We start from the raw sequence: 18,977 nt of genomic DNA, 5'->3' as shown, positions 1-18,977 counted from the left end.
GTAAAAATGGTCATCCTAACAAAAGCAATCTACAGATTCAATACAATCCCTCTCAAAATTCCAACACAATTCTTTACAGGCCTTGAAAGAACAGTACTCAACTTCATATGAAAAAAAAATAACAACAAGAAAACCCCCAAAATAAAAACAAACAAAAACAAAACAGAATAGCTAAAACAATCCTATAAAGTAAATGATAATCATGCTACAGCCCACAGAACCAGAGAGGCTAAGTTACAAGGAGGGCTTAAAGGGGGACACAAGGAACTCCCAGGGAAGGGCAATAGAATAGACTTTGCTGGTGGACTGGGGATGGGAGAGGTTGGGAATAGGAGGGCTCAAGTAAAGGGGAGAAAATACTGGGAGACATGACTGGAATTGGGGGACAAGGTGGAAATCTAGTACAATAGAAACTCCACAGAATTTACAAGAGTAATCTTAGCAAAGGACTTTTGGGGGACGCCAAGCCTGAACTGGCCATCTTCTATAACCAGGCAAGGCCTCAAGTGGAGGGATTGGGACACTAATTGGGCCACAAAACCTTCGACCTACACTTTGTTCTGGCTGCAGGGTGTTCTGGGACCAGAGCCTAGCAGAATCATCATTAAAGAGACCAGAGAGACTTCATCCAGCAACTGAGGGTAGCAGATGCAGAGTCCCACAGCCACACATTAAGCAGAACTTGGCAAGTCTGATATTTTTGTTTTGACATCTCTTTTCTTATCATTTCATACAAATGAGTGTGTGCTGGCTTTATTACCACAGAAAGTGTTCACATACTCCCTGACCAGTTACCTTTCCGTAGAGAACCTCCAAGTTGAAATTATATTTTCATAGACAAACAAAAAGATGAGATTAATGAACCCAGAGAGGAATTTCAGTTTATTAATGTTTTTCCCAACATGTGCACAATCTTACCTAGAGGGTGAGTTACCTTGAGCTTGAGATTTTCCCATGTGACTTGCAGGACCTTCCCCTCTCATATTTGTTTTCCAACATCATTCTACAATAAACATTCTGTTAGTGACAGTCTGTAACAAGCCCTGTTACAGTACGCTCGTGTTACAGGAAACTAGAGATGGGATCCTTAATTACTCCATTTTTCTTTTACTTCCTCTTATTCAGCGACACACTAATCTCTTCAGATCTGATTCTTCTTCAGAGGAAACCAACTGTTAGCTAGAGTGATTTTTCCCCATGTATCTTTCTGCGCTTATCTTTGTAAGCTGCAATGGTTTGTCTGTAAAAATCTGTTGCCCCACTACTAAAGTTTAGAAACCAAGAAACCATCTCTAATATTCATCACTTGTTCTCAAGGCTGCTATTTTCCTGAAAACACACACACACACACACACACACACACACACACACACACGATAGCTAGCCTACTCTCTGGTTAGCTTCAAACCCTTAAATGATTTGTCTTTTTTTAATTTAAAGGGAAATGATTTATCTGAGAGGAATTGTCAACAGATAAATGATCACAGGCCAAGCGCAATCAAGTTCACGGAGAGTCAGAGTAATGTGCTGTTCAAGTGCACAGAACTGAGGGCGGAAGGGACTAGTGAGGACTCCTGCCTCTTAAACTTAATGGATGTGTGATTCTGGCAGAGCATCAGTCTCCCTGACCCAATTCTTCATCCGTGCAAGGCAAGGTTAGCATCTAACATATGTTTGTCAGGAGCAGGTGGGATGAGATTTGCATGCACCTGTTATTCATTCACTCACTCACTCACTTTTTTTTTCACTTTTGTGGTTACCTTTTTTTGTTTATCACTTCCAAGACACTATTTCAAAGAGCAACCTTACACAAATTCTTGTAATGATGAATTTTCTTCCTTTTGAGAAATTAAGTTGATGAAAAATTGAAATAAAAATGTTCAATATGGAATTTAAAACTAACTTTACCATTCATGTTGAAGTAAATAATCTATATTGACCAGATTGATGCTTATAAAATACGCATTACCTGAATAAATACATGAGATAGTGTTTTGAGTAAGTTTTATTACAAATTTCTGTTGTTCATAATATGATAAATAAACATGAAAAGAAGTCTTCTCCTTCACAAATGCTTGCCCAGGAACCTCAACATTTAGAACAATAACAAAGGGCTTCATCGCTTTTGTGTAATATCTTTAGCATTGACTTCAATTTTAATATCCAGGAAACAACTCATATCTCTTCTTCAATTCTGTTCTAGACACACTCTAATTAAAGTTCATAACTCCTTGTGTTTCAGGTTGATTGAGAGTAAATCATTACAATAGCAGAGAGGTTGAAATAGACTTTACTACATACGCATCCCAAATGCCTGAATCTGAAAAGCACTCTTGTGTGTTAACATAGGAGATTTTTACCTCTCTGGTGTTAAATGGTAAACAACAGTAGACCCTTGTGTTAGAGGAAGCCCTTTGTGTGAAAAGGGGATGTTGGAAATAATGTTGGAAATAGATCTGTTTTTGCTCCATTTACATAAAATTATACTGGAGAGTACATGAGGAAAGTCCCTGTTTTTATTACGGAAGAGAATATTATGTGCAGGCACAAAAATGGAGTGAGTTTTTAACATACACATTTTTGTTTTTTGGTTTTTTTTGGTTTTTTTTGTTTTGTTTTTTTTTTTGTTTTTTTTTTTTTTTGGTTTTTTTTTTTTTTTTTTTTTGGTTTTTCGAGACAGGGTTTCTCTGTGTAGCTTTGCACCTTTCTTGGAACTCACTTGGTAGCCCAGGCTGACCTCGAACTCACAGAGATCCGCCTGGCTCTGCCTCCCGAGTGCTAGGATTAAAGGTGTGCGCCACCACCGCCCGGCCTAACATACACATTTTTATATCATCTTTGCTTTTTAGACTACAGTAGAATAAAAACATAGACTTAAAGAGTCATGAGAACGCCACATAAAATATACTATTTTGTGGAAAGGCAGGTCATTGAATAGCATATACAGCATGATGCTGGGTTTTTGTTGTTATTGTTTATTGTTGTTGTTTTGATTCCTAGTGTGTGACTCGAGTACATAGTGGTATCCGGTGTCGTTTTTACTAAAATTGAAGTGAGTGGTAAAATGTTATATAATTTATATAATTATATAATGTTATAAAATATTATATAATTTCTTATATATACTGACTGCCCTGAATTTTTTTGAACATCTGTGTTTAGAAACACAAAGCACTTAGAAATACTGGTGACAAAAAATAAGGGGCATGGGTCCAAACAAGGGGCTCAGCCATTAGGAACACTGGCTGCTCTTCCAGAGGACCCTGGTTCAATTCTCAGCACCCACAAGGTGGCTCACAACCATCTGTAACTCCAGTTCCAGAGGATCCAATGCCCTCTCCTGGCCTCCAGGGGCACCAGGCATGCATGTGGTACACACAAGCATACATGCAGGCAAAACACCCATGCACGTAAAATAAAACAAACTTTTTTTTTTTCAGTCAGCAGCATGTGGACAGAAGAAAAGAGAGAGGAGGAGAGAGGAAATAAAGAGGGAAGGAAGCAATATAGCAGAGGAAGGAAATAAGAAAGTTGTAGCTATTAGAAGAGGAAACAGTTAATAACTCTACTTTTACATTCACTTGTTTCTTCTCAGCTTCGGCTTTCGGTTACCATTTCTCCTCTACAAAGGCAAGATGGCCTCCAGATGCCTCAGGCTCACATTCTTCAAGTGTAGCAATCTCCCAAGGAGAGAAACCACCCTCATTAATTGATGAGGAAAGGTTCTGGGAAGACTGTGCCTGCCTTAGCCAGTGTCACACCCATTCCTCAGTCTATAAGTGACTGAGGTGCAGAGGACAGAACACTTTAACTGGCCAAATCCCTTCTGCCCATGTCTCCCCACATCTACTGGCTGAATCTGGATCCATGCTCTGCCTTAACGAGTTTATTCTTAACTATTTCTCCATAGCACGATCGCCCTTGAGTGTCCTGTGTTTTTAATCAATTTTTTAATACATAGAAAAAACTCCTTACCGTGAACAGGTGCTCAATATATGTTTGTTGAATAAATAAATGAGCTAATAATAATTGTCGACACAGAAAATCAATACACCGCAAAACTGTATGACAGAACGTGTTTTATTGACTAGCTGCACTCTGATGGCCAAATACAGTTTATCTGAGTTGGAGCTTCAATTGTTTTCGCACAGAACCATGCTTTACTCTTTTGGAGTGGTCACTGGTGGGGGAGTCTGTAAATGAATTCTGGAGGTGACCGTGTCACTGAGGAAACGGTTGTGGGGCTCTGAGCTCCTTGCTTCCCCTCCTTTCTGTTTCCTCTGCCCTCACCGCCTTCCTCGCGTTTCATTCATGTTGACACTCGTACTTGTTGTGACTCACATGTGAGTTGCATGTAACTTACTCCATTTGTATGTGGACACCTGCAATGTCAGTCACAGGACAGGGAAGGATGTGGAACCAGGTGTGTTTGGAGCTAGAAACTGAAGCTTTTGGGGCCAGAGGGGCAGAGCAAAGTCCAGCTTGATTCAAGCAATGTGATGTCCAGAGAGATAGCAGGGCGTGTTCTAAGCTATATGCCACAGAATCCCAGCCCTAGGGGCTGTGAGTTTAATAGCCTAATGTAGAGTCCAGCTGCTAATCAGGCTGCAGTACATACAACAGCCCTTTATCTGTCACAGATACAACAGGCACCTACTGAGACATCTAGGGACCCAGAAGAGTGAGTTTACATGAAAGGGGCTATTGGTAGCCACACTACCTGCTCCCCACTCACTCAGGTCTGGAATCAAGAGAACCCGACTGTAGGTTTATACTGTAAAACCTCCCCACTAGAAAGATATAAGAAGAGACCTCGGGTTCTGCACTGAGGGCCTTGATTTCCTCTCTTCACAGTTCCCCCCCCCCATACCCTCTGAGTAGTGCCGATGCCTGAACTCTCCTCAGAGTCCCCAAAATGCCATTATTTGTCTATCTGTCTGTCTGTTCATGGTATTAATAACTCTTCCAAGAAACTCACTCCCTAACAATTTGTCTCAGTGCCCCCTTGAGCCCCGACCCAGATCTTTCGGCTAGCATATTTAATGGAACAGAAAGACCTTCACACTACCCAATGCATAAACACCAGGGTGGGTACTGCTTCCCTACTGCAGGGCTCTTCTGAGCTGTTGGGACTTTACTGTGATGTCTGAATCTTTGAGGGTGATTTTCACGGCAGCAGATTCTAGTTGGTCTGCCCCCCCCCCCAACCTATTTCTCTGAGGAATATTGGCAATATCATTCTCCTACCAAGTACATCTTGGGTAAAGATAAAGATGGGTGATGAGAAATGAGTAGGGCCTCACATTTTGACAACCATTTTAAAATCCAAGTCCTTACTCCAGTGCCCCAAGGCCCAAGGTGGCAGTCCTATTTTCCATGTATGACGCCGGGCCAGGGATTAAGGAACAGGTGTGTCTAGCCTAGCATTCAAGCTCCAAGTTTTCTGACTGGGTGAGTTTTAAGCAAGTCATTTAATCCTTCCCAATCTAGGGTTTCTCCACCCTTAAAATGAGGGCAATAATAACCCCCAGAATGTGGTGGTACAGAATGCAAAGAAATCTTACATTGTTTTAGCATTTAGCATAATCTCTAACATAAAGAAAAGTGCTAATAAGTGGTGATCACTGTGTTTAGTACTTGGAAGGGATTTATATTGCATTAGTAATGATACTGTTCAGCCTGGTACCATCCTCCGAGGGATACAGATGAACCCAGTTCCGTGGCCACCCGCCTTCCAACGTTCCCTTTAGGGTTGTTGCATCTGTTGTTGAAATCACGTCAAACCCAGCCAGGCAATGGGATCAAGCTATTGCTGTCTTCTTCGGTTGAGTGGAGAAGCCTAGCGTCTAGGTGGACCAGTCCTGGTGAGTGTCCATATCAAAGGCTGTGTCAAAGAGGCTGCAGGAGGCCATGACTCTGAAGCCTTTATTCTTCTTCTGTTCTTTTGCATTTCACACAGTATCAAGAGCACTATCCAGAGGATGCTGTCTTTCAGGTTAGGAAGTGAATGCACTTTGAATTAACTAAGAAATTTTATAAGTTCTGAACAGAAAATGCCAAGATAGATATGAAGAATCCTATAATTCTACTAACCCTTTGGGGCACAGTGTACTAGACTAACTGGCCCTCCAAAAATTACTGATTAACAGGAACAAATAGTTCGGAAGACATTCGTGATGGTAACAGCTTTCCCAGCCTGCTCTAGATAATAAAGTGTAGTGGCAGTATACAAAATATCAACTATGCATGTGGATCAATACGACTTTTCCTGAGTAGTCTTGTTTATTTTATTTTTTTTTTTTTTGTATGTTTAAGATTTCATTTTTTTTTTTTTGTGATATATATTTTTTATTTTACAATACCATTCAGTTCTACATATCAGCCATGGGTTCCCCTATTCTCCCCCCCTCCCACGCCCTCCCCTTACCCCCAGCCCACCCTCCATTCCCACCTCCTCCAGGACAAGTCCTCCCCCGAGGACTGTGATCAACTTGGTAGACTCAGTCCAGGCAGGTCCAGTCCCTTCCTCCCTGACTAAGCCAAGTGTCCCTGCATAAGTTCCTGGTTTCAAACAGCCAATTCATGCAATGAGCACAGGACTTGGTCCCACTGCCTAGATGCCTCCCAAACTGATCAAGCCAATCAACTGTCTCACCTATTCAGAAGGCCTGATCCAGCTGGGAGCCCCTCAGCCTTTGGTTCATAGTTCATGTGTTTCCATTCATTTGGCTATTTTTTTTTTCAATAATTGAGTAAAACTGAAATTTATTATATGCCACAGTCGTCCTAGGGACCTCCATGCTATATATATATAGCCTTTATGGTTCTATGGGTTGTGGTCTGATTGTTCATTTTATATCTAGAATCCACCAATGAGTGAGTACATACCATAACTGTCTTTCTGGGTTTGGGTTACCTCACTCAGGATGATTTTTTCTAGTTCCATCCATTTGCCTGCAAATTTCATGCTTTCATTGTTTTTCTCTGCTGAGTAGAACTCCATTGTGTATATGTACCACATTTTTTTCATCCATTCTTCCATTGATGGGCATCTAGGTTGTTTCCAGGTTCTGGCTATTACAAATAGTGCTGCTATGAACATAGCTGAGCATGTATCTTTATGGTATGTATCAGCATTCTTTGGGTATATGCCCAAGAGTGGTATGGCTGGGTCTTGAGGTAGTTCGATTCCTAATTTTCTGAGAAACCGCCATACTGATTTCCACAGTGGTTGTACAAGTTTACATTCCCACCAACAGTGGAGGAGTGTTCCCTTTGCTCCACATCCTCTCCAACATTGGTTGTCATTGGTGTTTTTGATCTTAGCCATTCTAACGGGTGTAAGGTGGTATCTCAGAGTCGTTTTGATTTGCATTTCTCTGATGATTAAGGATGTTGAGCATTTCTTTAAATGTCTTTCAGCCATTTGTAGTTCTTGTTTTGTGAATTTTCTGTTTAGCTCTTTAGCCCATTTTTTAATTGGATTGTTCAGTGCTTTGATGTCTAGTTTCTTGAGTTCTTTATATATTGTGGAGATCAATCCTCTGTCAGATGTGGGGTTGGTGAAGATCTTTTCCCAATCTGTTGGCTGTCTTTTTGTCTTATTGACTGTGTCTTTTGCCCTGCAAAAGCTTCTCAATTTTGAGAGGTCCCATTTATTAATGGTTGTGCTCAGGGTCTGTGCTGTTGGTGTTTTATTTAGGAAATGGTCTCCAGTGCCAATGCGTTCAAGAGTGCTTCCTATTTTCTTTTCTATTAAGTTTAGTGTAACTGGATTTATGTTTAGGTCTTTGATCCACTTGGACTTGAGTTTTGTGCATGGTGACAGATATGGATCTATTTGTAATCTTTTACATATTGACATCCAGTTATGCCAGCACCATTTGTTGAAGATACTTTCTTTCTTCCATTGTATAGTTTTGGCTCCTTTGTCAAAAACCAGGTGTTCATATGTGCATGGATTAATGTCAGGGTCTTCAATTCGATTCCATTGGTCCGTATGTCGGTTTTTGTACCAGTACCAAGCTGTTTTTATTACTATAGCTCTATAGTAGAGTTTGAGGTCCGGGATGGTGATGCCTCCAAGGGTTGCTTTATCGTATAGGATTCTTTTAGCTATCCTGGGTCTTTTGTTTTTCCATATAAAGTTGAGTATTTTTCTTTCCAAGTCTGTGAAGAATTGTGTTGGGATTTTGATGGGGATTGCATTGAATCTGTAGATTGCTTTTGGTAAGATTGCCATTTTTACTATGTTAATCCTACCTATCCATGAGCATGGGAGATCCTTCCATTTTCTGATATCTTCTTCAATTTCTTTCTTTAGAGATTTAAAGTTCTTATCAAAAAGGTCTTTCACTTGTTTAGTTAGTGTTATCCCAAGGTATTTTATATTATTTGTGGCTATTGTAAAGGGTGATGTTTCTCTGACTTCTTTCTCAGCCCTTTTATCATTTGTGTATAGGAGGGCTACTGATTTTTTTGAGTTGATCTTGTATCCTGCCACTTTACTGAAGGAGTTTATCAGCTGTAGAAGTTCCCTGGTAGAGTTTTTGGGGTCACTTATGTATACTATCATATCATCTGCAAATAGTGAAAGTTTGACTTCTTCCTTGCCAATTTGTATCCCTTTGATCTCCTTTTGTTGTCTTATTGCTCTAGCTAGAACTTCTAGCACTATATTGAATAAATATGGGGAGAGTGGACAGCCTTGTCTTGTTCCTGAATTTAGTGGTATCGCTTTGAGTTTCTCTCCATTTAATTTGATGTTTGCTGTTGGCTTGCTATAAATTGCTTTTATTATGTTTAGAAATGTTCCTTGTATTCCTATTCTTTCTAAGACCTTTATCATGAAGGGGTGTTGGATTTTGTCAAAGGCTTTTTCAGCATCTAGGGAGATGATCATGTGGTTTTTTTCTTTCAGTTTGTTTATATGGTGTATTACATTGACTGATTTCCGTATGTTGAACCATCCTTGCATCCCTGGGATGAATCCTACTTGGTCGTGATGGATGATTGTTTTGATGTATTCTTGGATTCGGTTTGCCAATATTTTGTTGAGTATTTTTGCATCAATGTTCATGAGGGAGATTGGTCTGTAGTTCTCTTTCTTTGTTGCATCTTTGTGTGGTTTGGGTATCAGGGTAATTGTAGCCTCATAAAAAGAGTTTGGTAGTGTTCCTTCTGTTTCTATTGTGTGGAACACTTTGAAGAGGATTGGTATTAGTTCTACTTTGAAAGTCTGGTAAAATTCTGCACTGAAACCATCTGGTCCTGGGCTTTTTTTAGTTGGGAGACTTTTGATGACTGTTTCTATTTCTTTAGGGGTTATTGGTCTATTTAAATGGTTTATCTGGTCTTGATTTAATTTTGGTATTTGGTATTTATCCAGAAAATTGTCCATTTCTTCCTGGTTTTCCATTTTTGTGGAGTACAGGTTTTTGAAGTATGATCTGATGATTCTCTGGATTTCCTCATTGTCTGTTGTTATGTCTCCCTTTTCATTTCTGATTTTGTGAATTTGGGTGCTCTCTCTTTGCCTTTTGGTTAATTTGGCTAGTGGTTTGTCTATCTTGTTGATTTTTTCAAAGAACCAACTCTTTGTTTCATTGATTTTTTGTATTGTTCTCTTGTTTTCTATTTCGTTGATTTCAGCCCTCAATTTGATTATTTCCTGGCGTCTATTTCTCCTGGGTGAGTTTGTTTCTTTTTGTTCTAGAGCTTTCAGTTGTGCTGTTAATTCATTGGTATGGGATTGCTCCATCTTCTTTATGTGTGCATTTAGAGCTATGAATTTTCCTCTTAGCACTGCTTTCATAGTGTCCCATAAGTTTGGGTATGTTGTACTTTCATTTTCATTGAATTCTAGGAACTCTTTAATTTCTGTCTTTATTTCTTCCTTGACCCATTGATGTTTCAGGTGGGCATTATTCAGTTTCCATGAGTTTGTGGGTTTTCTATAATTTTTGTTGTTATTGAGTTCTAACTTTAAGGCATGGTGGTCTGATAAGATACAGGAGGTTATTTCAATTTTTTTGTATCTGTTGAGATTTGTTTTGTGTCCAAGCATGTGGTCAATTTTTGAGAAGGTTCCATGGGGTGCTGAGAAGAAGGTATATTCTTTTGTGTTAGGATGGAATATTCTGTAGATATCTATTAGGTCCATTTGAGTCATAACATCTGTTAGGTCCTTTATTTCTTTGTTAAGTTTCAGTCTGGTAGATCTATCTTTTGGTGAGAGTGGTGTGTTAAAATCTCCCACTACTAATGTGTGGGGTTTGATGTGCGTTTTAAACTTTAGTAGTGTTTCTTTTATGAATGTGGGTGCTTTTGTATTTGGAGCATAAATGTTTAGAATCGAGACTTCATCTTGGTGGATTTTTCCCGTGATGAATATGTAATGTCCATCCTGGTCTCTTTTGATTGATTTTAGTTTGAAGTCTATTTTATTAGATATTAGGATAGCTACACCAGCTTGTTTCTTAGGTCCATTTGCTTGGAAAACCTTTTCCCAGCCCTTTACTCGGAGGTAGTGTCTGTCTTTGGAGTTAAGGTGTGTTTCTTGTATGCAGCATATGGATGGGTCCTGTTTTCTTATCCATTCTGTTAGCCTGTGTCTTTTTATAGGTGAGTTGAGACCATTGATATTGATGGATATTAATGACCAGTGATTGTTAATTCCTGTTATTTTTTTGGTTGTGTTGTGTTGTCCTTCTGTGGTGTATGTTGGTGTAGGATTATCTATTGCTTGATTTTTCATGGATGTGTTTAGCTTCTTTGGGTTGAATTTTCCCTTCTAGTGCTTTCTGTAGGGCTGGGTTTGTGGACAGGTATTGATTAAATCTGGTTTTATCCTGGAATATTTTGTTTACTCCGCCTATGGTGATTGAGAGTTTTGCTGGGTATACTAGTCTGGGTTGGCATCCGTGGTCTCTTAGTGTCTGCATGAGGTTTGTCCATGATCTTCTAGCTTTCATAGTCTCTATTGAGTAGTCTGGTGTTATTCTGATGGGTTTGCCTTTATATGTTACTTGGTCCTTTTCCTTTGCAGCTCTTAATATTTTTTCTTTATTCTGTGTGTTTAGTGTTTTGATTATTATGTGGCGAGGGGACTTTTTTTTTGGATCCAGCCTATTCGGTGTTCTGTAAGCTTCTTGTATCTTCATAGGTATTTCTTTCTTTAGGTTAGGAAAGTTTTCTTCTATGATTTTGTTGAATATATTTTCTGTGCCTTTGAGTTGGTATTCTTCTCCTTCTTCTATCCCTATTATTCTTAGGTTTGGTCTTTTCATGGTGTCCCAAATTTCCTGGACGTTTTGTGTTAGGACTTTTTTGTCTTTATTGTTTTCTTTGACTGACGAATCTATTTTCTCTATCGTGTCTTCAGCGTCAGAGATTCTCTGTTCCATCTCTTGCAATCGGTTGGTTATGCTTGTTTCTGTAGTTCCTGTTCGTTTTGTCAGGATTTCTATTTCCAGCATTCCCTCAGCATGTGTTTTCTTTATTGTCTCAAATTCATTTTTCAGATCTTGGAATGTTTCTTTCATCTGTTTAATTGCTTTTTCTTGGCTTGATTTGATTTCTTCCCATTTTTTGTTCGTTTTTTCTTCCATTTCTTTAAGGGAGTTTTTTATTTCCTCTTTAATGGAGTTTTTCATTTCCTCTTTAAGGGAAGTTTTTATTTCCTCTTTAAGGGAGTTTTTTATTTCCTCTTTAAGGAAAGTTTTTATTTCCTCTTTAAGGTAGTTTTTCAATTCCTCTTTAAGGAAAGTTTTTATTTCCTCATTGAGGGAATGTTTTATTTCTTCTTTAAGGGCCTCTATCATCTTCTTAATGTCATTTTTAGGGTTGATTTCTTCTGTTTCTTCTGTCATGGTATGTTTAGGTCTTGCAGGTGTAGAATCACTAGGTTCTGATGTTGCCATATAGGTCTTTATGTTGTTGCCTGTATTTTTGCACTGGCGTCTACTCATCTCTTCCTCTGTGAGGTGCAGGTGGTGTCTGTGTCTGAGAGTGCCTCTCTTATTCTAATTTTTAGTCTTGGTTTAGTAGTGGTTCTTGGTTAAATTGGTGCTATTGGGCTATTTCTTCAGGGACAGCTGATTTCGATCGGTGAATTATATACTTATGATTCTGGTGATCTGGTTTGGTGTCTGGGTAGCGCCTTCTTCTGTGTTCCCAGGTCACGTTTTGTTCATTTGTCAACTCCTCAGCTGATCTTATTTCTTCAGACTTTAAACTGTAGGCATCTGAATCCTCTCCCAGATGGGTTTCAGCTGAGCAGGGTAGTCTCACCAACACCTCCAAGTTGTTGGGTTTCACAGGATCAGCAGCTGGGCCCTGGGTTGTCCTCAGACGGAGTGTTCAGATTCGTTCTGGTTCTGACCCACCGATATAACTTCTTCCCCAGATGTTGGGGTTAGGGGCGTCCCTGTTCCAAGCTGTGTCTGCTTGTCTCCGTCCCTGGGCCTGTTTACCTTTGCAGTCCGCCGCCGGGCCTGTATGTCCCTGTCAGCTGCCGCTGGGTCTGTCTGCCTCTGGGGGCCGCCACCGGGCCTGAATGTCTCTGCAGGCTGCAGCCTGGACTGAATGTCCCTGTCGGCCTTTGCCGCCGGGCTCGTTTACCTCAGCTGGCCGCTGCTGGGCCCGTCTACCTCCACAGGCCGCCGGCACAGGTCTACCTGCGTCTGGTTGTCTCTGCCGCCGGGCCCGTGTACCTCTGTGGGCTGCCGCTGGGCCTGAATGTCTCTGCCGGCTGCCGCCGGGCCTGAATGTCCCTGTCGGCTGCCGCCGCTGGGCCTGTCTACCTCAGCAGGCTGCTGCTGGGCCCGTCTACCTCCACAGGCCGCCACCGCCGCAGGCCTACCTGCGTCTGCTTGTCTCTGCCGCCGGGCCTGTCTACCTCTGTGGGTCGCCGCTGGGCCCGAATGTATCTGCCGGCTGCCGCCGGGCCTGGATGTCCCTGTCGGCTGCTGCCGCCGGGTCCGTTTACCTCAGCAGGCCGCCGCTGGGCCTGTCTACCTCTGTGGGCCACCGCTGGGCCTGAATGTCTCTGCCGGCTGCCGCCGGGTCTGAATATCCCTGTCGGCTGCCGCCGCTGGGCCCGTCTACCTCCACGGGCCCCCGCCGGGCCTGTCTACCTCTGTGGGCCACCGCTGGGCCTGAATGTCTCTGCCGGCTGCCGCCGGGCCTGAATATCCCTGTCGGCTGCCGCCACTGGGCCCGTCTACCTCAGCAGGCTGCTGCTGGGCCCGTCTACCTCCACGGGCCGCCGCCGCAGGCTTACCTGCGTCTGCTTGTCTCTGTCGCCGGGCCTGTCTACCTCTGTGGGTCGCCGCTGGGCCTGAATGTCTCTGCTGGCTGCCGCCGGGCCTGGATGTCCCTGTCGGCTGCTGCCGCCGGGTCCGTTTACCTCAGCAGGCCGCCGCTGGGCCCGTGTACCTCTGTGGGCTGCCGCTGGGCCTGAATGTCTCTGCCGGCTGCCGCCGGGTCTGAATATCCCTGTCGGCTGCCGCCGCTGGGCCCGTCTACCTCCACGGGCCCCCGCCGCAGGCCTACCTGCGTCTGGTTGTCTCTGCCGCCGGGCCCGTGTACCTCTGTGGGCTGCCGCTGGGCCTGAATGTCTCTGCCGGCTGCCGCCGGGCCTGAATGTCCCTGTCGGCTGCCGCCGCTGGGCCTGTCTACCTCAGCAGGCTGCTGCTGGGCCCGTCTACCTCCACAGGCCGCCGCCGCCGCAGGCCTACCTGCGTCTGCTTGTCTCTGCCGCCGGGCCTGTCTATCTCTGTGGGTCGCCGCTGGGCCCGAATGTCTCTGCCGGCTGCCGCCGGGCCTGGATGTCCCTGTCGGCTGCTGCCGCCGGGTCCGTTTACCTCAGCAGGCTGCCGCTGGGCCCGTGTACCTCTGTGGGCTGCCGCTGGGCCTGAATGTCTCTGCCGGCTGCCGCCGGGTCTGAATATCCCTGTCGGCTGCCGCCGCTGGGCCCGTCTACCTCCACGGGCCCCCGCCGGGCCTGTCTACCTCTGTGGGCCACCGCTGGGCCTGAATGTCTCTGCCGGCTGCCGCCGGGCCTGAATATCCCTGTCGGCTGCCGCCACTGGGCCCGTCTACCTCAGCAGGCTGCTGCTGGGCCCGTCTGTCTTGTTTATTTTTAATATGTACTTTGCCCTTAAGTACTGACTTGCATGTTTTGTTTTGTTTTCTTGCACTCATAAGACTGATTAGAAGTACTTAAAAGGAGGCAGGCATCCAATCATGTGATCCTCTCTGACCTGGTATAATCACGTAAGGATTTATTGAAACTGTCCAGCAGTCATTTCAACATTTTGTCCAGATGTGAGTTTGGAATGTAGATGCATGTCTCCCAGATTATCCCACTACTTTCAAAAGGAAATATGCGAGGCTTCCCCTACTCACCAGATCATCTTAATGTCTAAATTTACCAAATGATTTTGATCTTTAAAAAATTTAAATCAAAGTTTCTACTTATAAAGAAACACAAGTTCAATTTCTACAGTGTCCTCACACAAAGAATCAACCAGCCTGGCAGGCCACCCGTGAAGCTGGAGATGTCTGCAGATGTGTTCTCCAGCATAGCTCTGGCATAAAGGGAGCTCAGAGCACACTGGCCGCTACCTGGTGGGAAGGAAGGCCAACTCCAGTCTGCTGACACAGAGAACTTTGCAATAACCCCCACTGAAAAAGAAGGGTGGCCAGGACACTTTCTCAAGATAAATGCAGGGTCTGTTAGACTGTTTAGGAGAGAGACATGAGCTGTGCAAACAGATGATGAGAGGTGCCTGGCTGTGGCATGTTAAAGGAGGAGCGCACACAAAAGCTGGATTGGTCCGGACAGCTTTTTAAAATTTGCATTATGTTGGGTGCATCTGGGTCTAAGAAGAAAGGTGAGTCCTCCGGCTACGATACTTGGAAGTTGTCAAATGTTTCCTGGAGTACTGAGTCCACTTCTGAGTTCTATACTTAAAGGGAAACAAAGAACCTGGAGAAGATTGTATCTCTAAATTCAACCAGAATCAGAGAATGGCACCTGTGTAAAACAACAAAAAGTGAGGGACTTAGAGTTCTGTTTGAAGAGAAAAAAGGTCCTAAACTTGGCATCTATACTTGCAAATCCTCTCTCTCCCTCCCCCTCCTTTCTCTCTCTCCCTTCTTCCCCCTCTCCCCCTCCCCCTGCTCTTTCTGGTGTGTGTGTGTGTGTGTGTGTGTGTGTGTGTGTGTGTGTGTGTGTGTGTGTTGTGTTGGCTCACGCACCTACACCTAGTGAGGCCAGAGGAAGGCATCAGGTCTCTACCTCATTCTTTTGAAGCAAGGTCTCTCCCTGACCCAGAACTTGGAACTCATGATCCTTTAGCTAGGTTACCATCCAGCAAGCCCCAACAATCTCCCTGTCTCTGCTCCTCTCAGTCCTGGATTACAGGCATGTATATGGCCATGCCTGGCTTTTTAGGTGGGGGCTGGGATCTCCTAACTACTTAATCATTTCTCCAGCCCAGCAAGCCCATTAATTAATGTTTGTTCTCTCTCTCTTTTTTTTTCCACTGGTGTACCAACTTTTAAAAGTACAATGTGAATGTTTGGAAAGAAATACTAAAAGTGTATAAAATGGCACTTCCGCCCTGGTTTAGGCATATTAACCTCCAGCTGAGGCTGTTCTTGGCTTAGTTTGGCTTAACATTGGTCTGCTTAACCTCGTTCTGTTATGTTTTATTATGTGTGTGCTGTACTGAGGATTAAATTCAGGGCTGGGGTACAGAAGGCAATGCTCTACCACCAAGCTAAATTCCTAAGCCTCTGCAATCTTAATCTTGAGCCAGGATCTCACTAAGTTACCAGGTGTAGCCTTGAGTTCACTGTGTAGCCCGGATTGCCCACCCTGAACTTGAGATCCTCCTGCCTCAGCCTCATGAGGAGCTGTGATGACTGACAGGCCTGTGCCCCCATGACTATCTTCCTATATGATGTTCAAGGATTTTCCCTGCTGTCTGCAGGCTGCTCTCCTGTGTCTGTGTTTATAACAGTAATGTCCTGGACTTCTGGGTTTGCTTCCTGGGTCCTTTTCACCGTAAAAGAATCCCTCCCCGCCGTCTCAGCTCTCCTGAGTATCATCCGGGCCTCAAAGGTAACTGCCTCCTCTCTATGACACTTGTTGCTGGTGCCTTCCCATCTGTGTCTCTGTACCGAGGACCTGGAACTCTGGTCCTCCTTGCTCCCGGTTCCTGCTTCTGCCCAAGGCTGCTGCTCTTTCCTGTAAAACTCCGACTTCTTCAGCTCTGCCACGCCTCTTGCCATTGTCTTTTACGTAATTCCCGATCATTCCTTTTCCTTAGCATCTGGCCTCTGAGCGCTGCCATCACGCCGCCACCCCACCCCCACCCCCACCCCCGCCCACCCCACCCCCACCCCCCCCACTCCCCCCCACCCCCCCACCCCATCCCCCGGCCCCAGGACTTCCCTGCACGCGTGGCAATGCCCTTGACAGCAGCCTCAGGCTGCACAGGTTCTCACCAGAACTGGTCCCTCCACCTCCTCCAGCCATCCCTGAGAGCATGTGCACTGGATCTGACTCTCACCTCCATCTCCACAGTCAGGGATACTGATGCTTACCATTCTCTCAGCCCTGCTTTTTCCTCTTGCCTGCCTGACTCAGCTCCTCCTGCAAGAGGTCATTCTTCAGCCCTGTGGAAACATCAGGGGCATGGTGGTCTGGCCTTGTCTGGACCCCTTTTTCCCTGCCACCCAGCAGAGCTCAGAGTTCAGCAGCATTACATATAGCCCCTTGACAAAACTTGAGTTTCTCTTGCCCTTCGTGGATTTTTGTTTCTCTTTTCTAGAAAAACTCTCCCCCATGATGGATCCAACTGTATGCATCTCACTGTCTCCATTACCCAAAGAAAGGCCCACAGCCACTCAGACTGGCTTCACCATTAGAACATAAATTATGCAAAGCACAAATTCCAGCATGTGGTTCAGACAACATATTTGTTTATATCACATGTCAGCTAACATAATTGTTCCCTTAGCTCAGGGAATTATATTCTGTGATATGGCTGCTATCATTCGAACCTTCAGTGTCCCCTGAAGCTGTATGTGACAAAAGCCTTGCCTCCAGAGAGACACTGCTAGGAGGTGGCATTGGAGACAGAGTCTTCAAGAGGGAAGGGCTTTCTGTCAATGGGGCTGTGCCCTTGACAGGGATTGCCACAGCCATATCTGTCTCCCTTCCTCTCCCTGGCCACAGGGTGAATGGTTTTGCTTGGCCGCACTCTCCTGCCTCAGTGCACAGGCTCACCACAGCCCCTGAAACACTTAGGGTCAATTGGTTATGGACCGGCTCAAGCCTACAAAACTGAGAAAGCCAACTTTTCTTCTTTCTATGTTGATCAGCTCAGGTGTTTGTTAGAGTCAGGGAAGAGTGACCTATACAGGGATGAAACCGCCCAGAGACAACTTCTCAGAAAGCATCGCCACCACTGAGCCATGTGAGACCACACTATTTGTGTAGCAATTTTGTTTCTGAACTCTCTGGTGTTACATCCTATTACTCCACTGCCGAGCAATTTGAAGTGAAAGGGGTAGCTGGGTTTTCCATTTGCACCACTGGTTTATCTTGTTTTTTCCACTCTTGTTGGTTTGCATCTAAACTTCTTTCTCCCGAATTTCCAGACTTTGGTGCAAAGGCCACTGGTGGTTGGAGCCCAGCCAGGCCAGTGTCACACCATCACAGTGGCTGCATTGTCTCGGGGAGCTCTTGTTGCTGTCTGAACCCTGCTGTCCCCTGTCCCAGCTAGGGTACAGATCGTCCCCGTTGTGGTTTGTCCGATTCGTTCTTTCTCTGATTCTAAATTAGGCTTTACAGTCTGAGTCCTTTTCTGGTTTAAGCTCACACCTGTCCAAATAGCCTAAGAAGGCTTGTCACCGCTGTACACGCTGACCTATGCTTCGCTCCCCGCACGTGGGCCGCACCCTCCCAGCTCTGTGCTCCAAGACAGAAAGAGATGCTCAGGAGCGCAGGCTGGCTTGACCTTACTATCCCTCCTCGCCGCCGTGTGCTCACACTGACTTCCTTCTCTTCCTCCTAGTGGCTGCCTCCCCTGGACTCTCTCATCCTGCAGGAGCAGCCCCATCTCCGCTCCAGTGGCTTCTGCGGGGAGCACCTCTGAGTCTCCTTCCCTGCATAGTTACCAGCGATTCCGTGGCAACCTCTTCCTCCTCCTGTACCACTCTTCCAGCCCACCACCTCACCCACTGCGTTTGCCCTCTACTTCCTCTCCTTGGAAAATCTTTACTCCGAATTTCTTAGCACCAACTCAGGTCCCCATCCTAACTTTCAGACCATGGACCCCTGGTGCCTAACACAGGGCGGGTCCACTGGTGAGTTTTCAATTTGAGGAAAGTATTCAGTGTACCCCCACTGCCATTCTGTTCTTGGTTTCAGTGTGGCCATCCATCAGTGATTTGCATGAGATTGCCAATACTTTATCATGAAGCAGCCTTTGTAGTAGATGAGTTTGTTCAAATGTGACTGATGCAGGTTCTCTGAGCATATTCAAGGTGGGCCAGGCTATGATATGGAATTACATAAATTTTTATCTTAAGAGATTTTGTTTTACTTACAATAGATTTATTAGAACATAACCTCACTGTAAAGTGCACCCACTTGCAGAGTTAACCATTCACTGCTGCTTTTGTTGAACATCAAGGTGTGCCAAAAAAAAAAAAAAAAAAAAAAAAAAAAAAAACAGGTTGTCATTTCTATAGAAAGTTGGTAGGAAAGATGCCTCTGAGGCAAAATCTTGTAGTGGGTTCAAGTCCCACCACCCCTGATCGATTCAACTGTGATACCAGGTCCAGGGATGCTTCCTCTGCCAAGGGGACAGCTGCAGTCACCATCCTCCTATGTGATGACATCTATCAGAAGGGGCAAGTGACATTCTTGTCACATCAGCAGTGTGACCAGGATATTA

Source organism: Peromyscus leucopus, chromosome 5 (assembly GCF_004664715.2).
Source record: "Peromyscus leucopus breed LL Stock chromosome 5, UCI_PerLeu_2.1, whole genome shotgun sequence".
Lineage (NCBI taxonomy): Eukaryota > Metazoa > Chordata > Mammalia > Rodentia > Cricetidae > Peromyscus > Peromyscus leucopus.
This window is presented reverse-complemented; position numbering follows the sequence as displayed.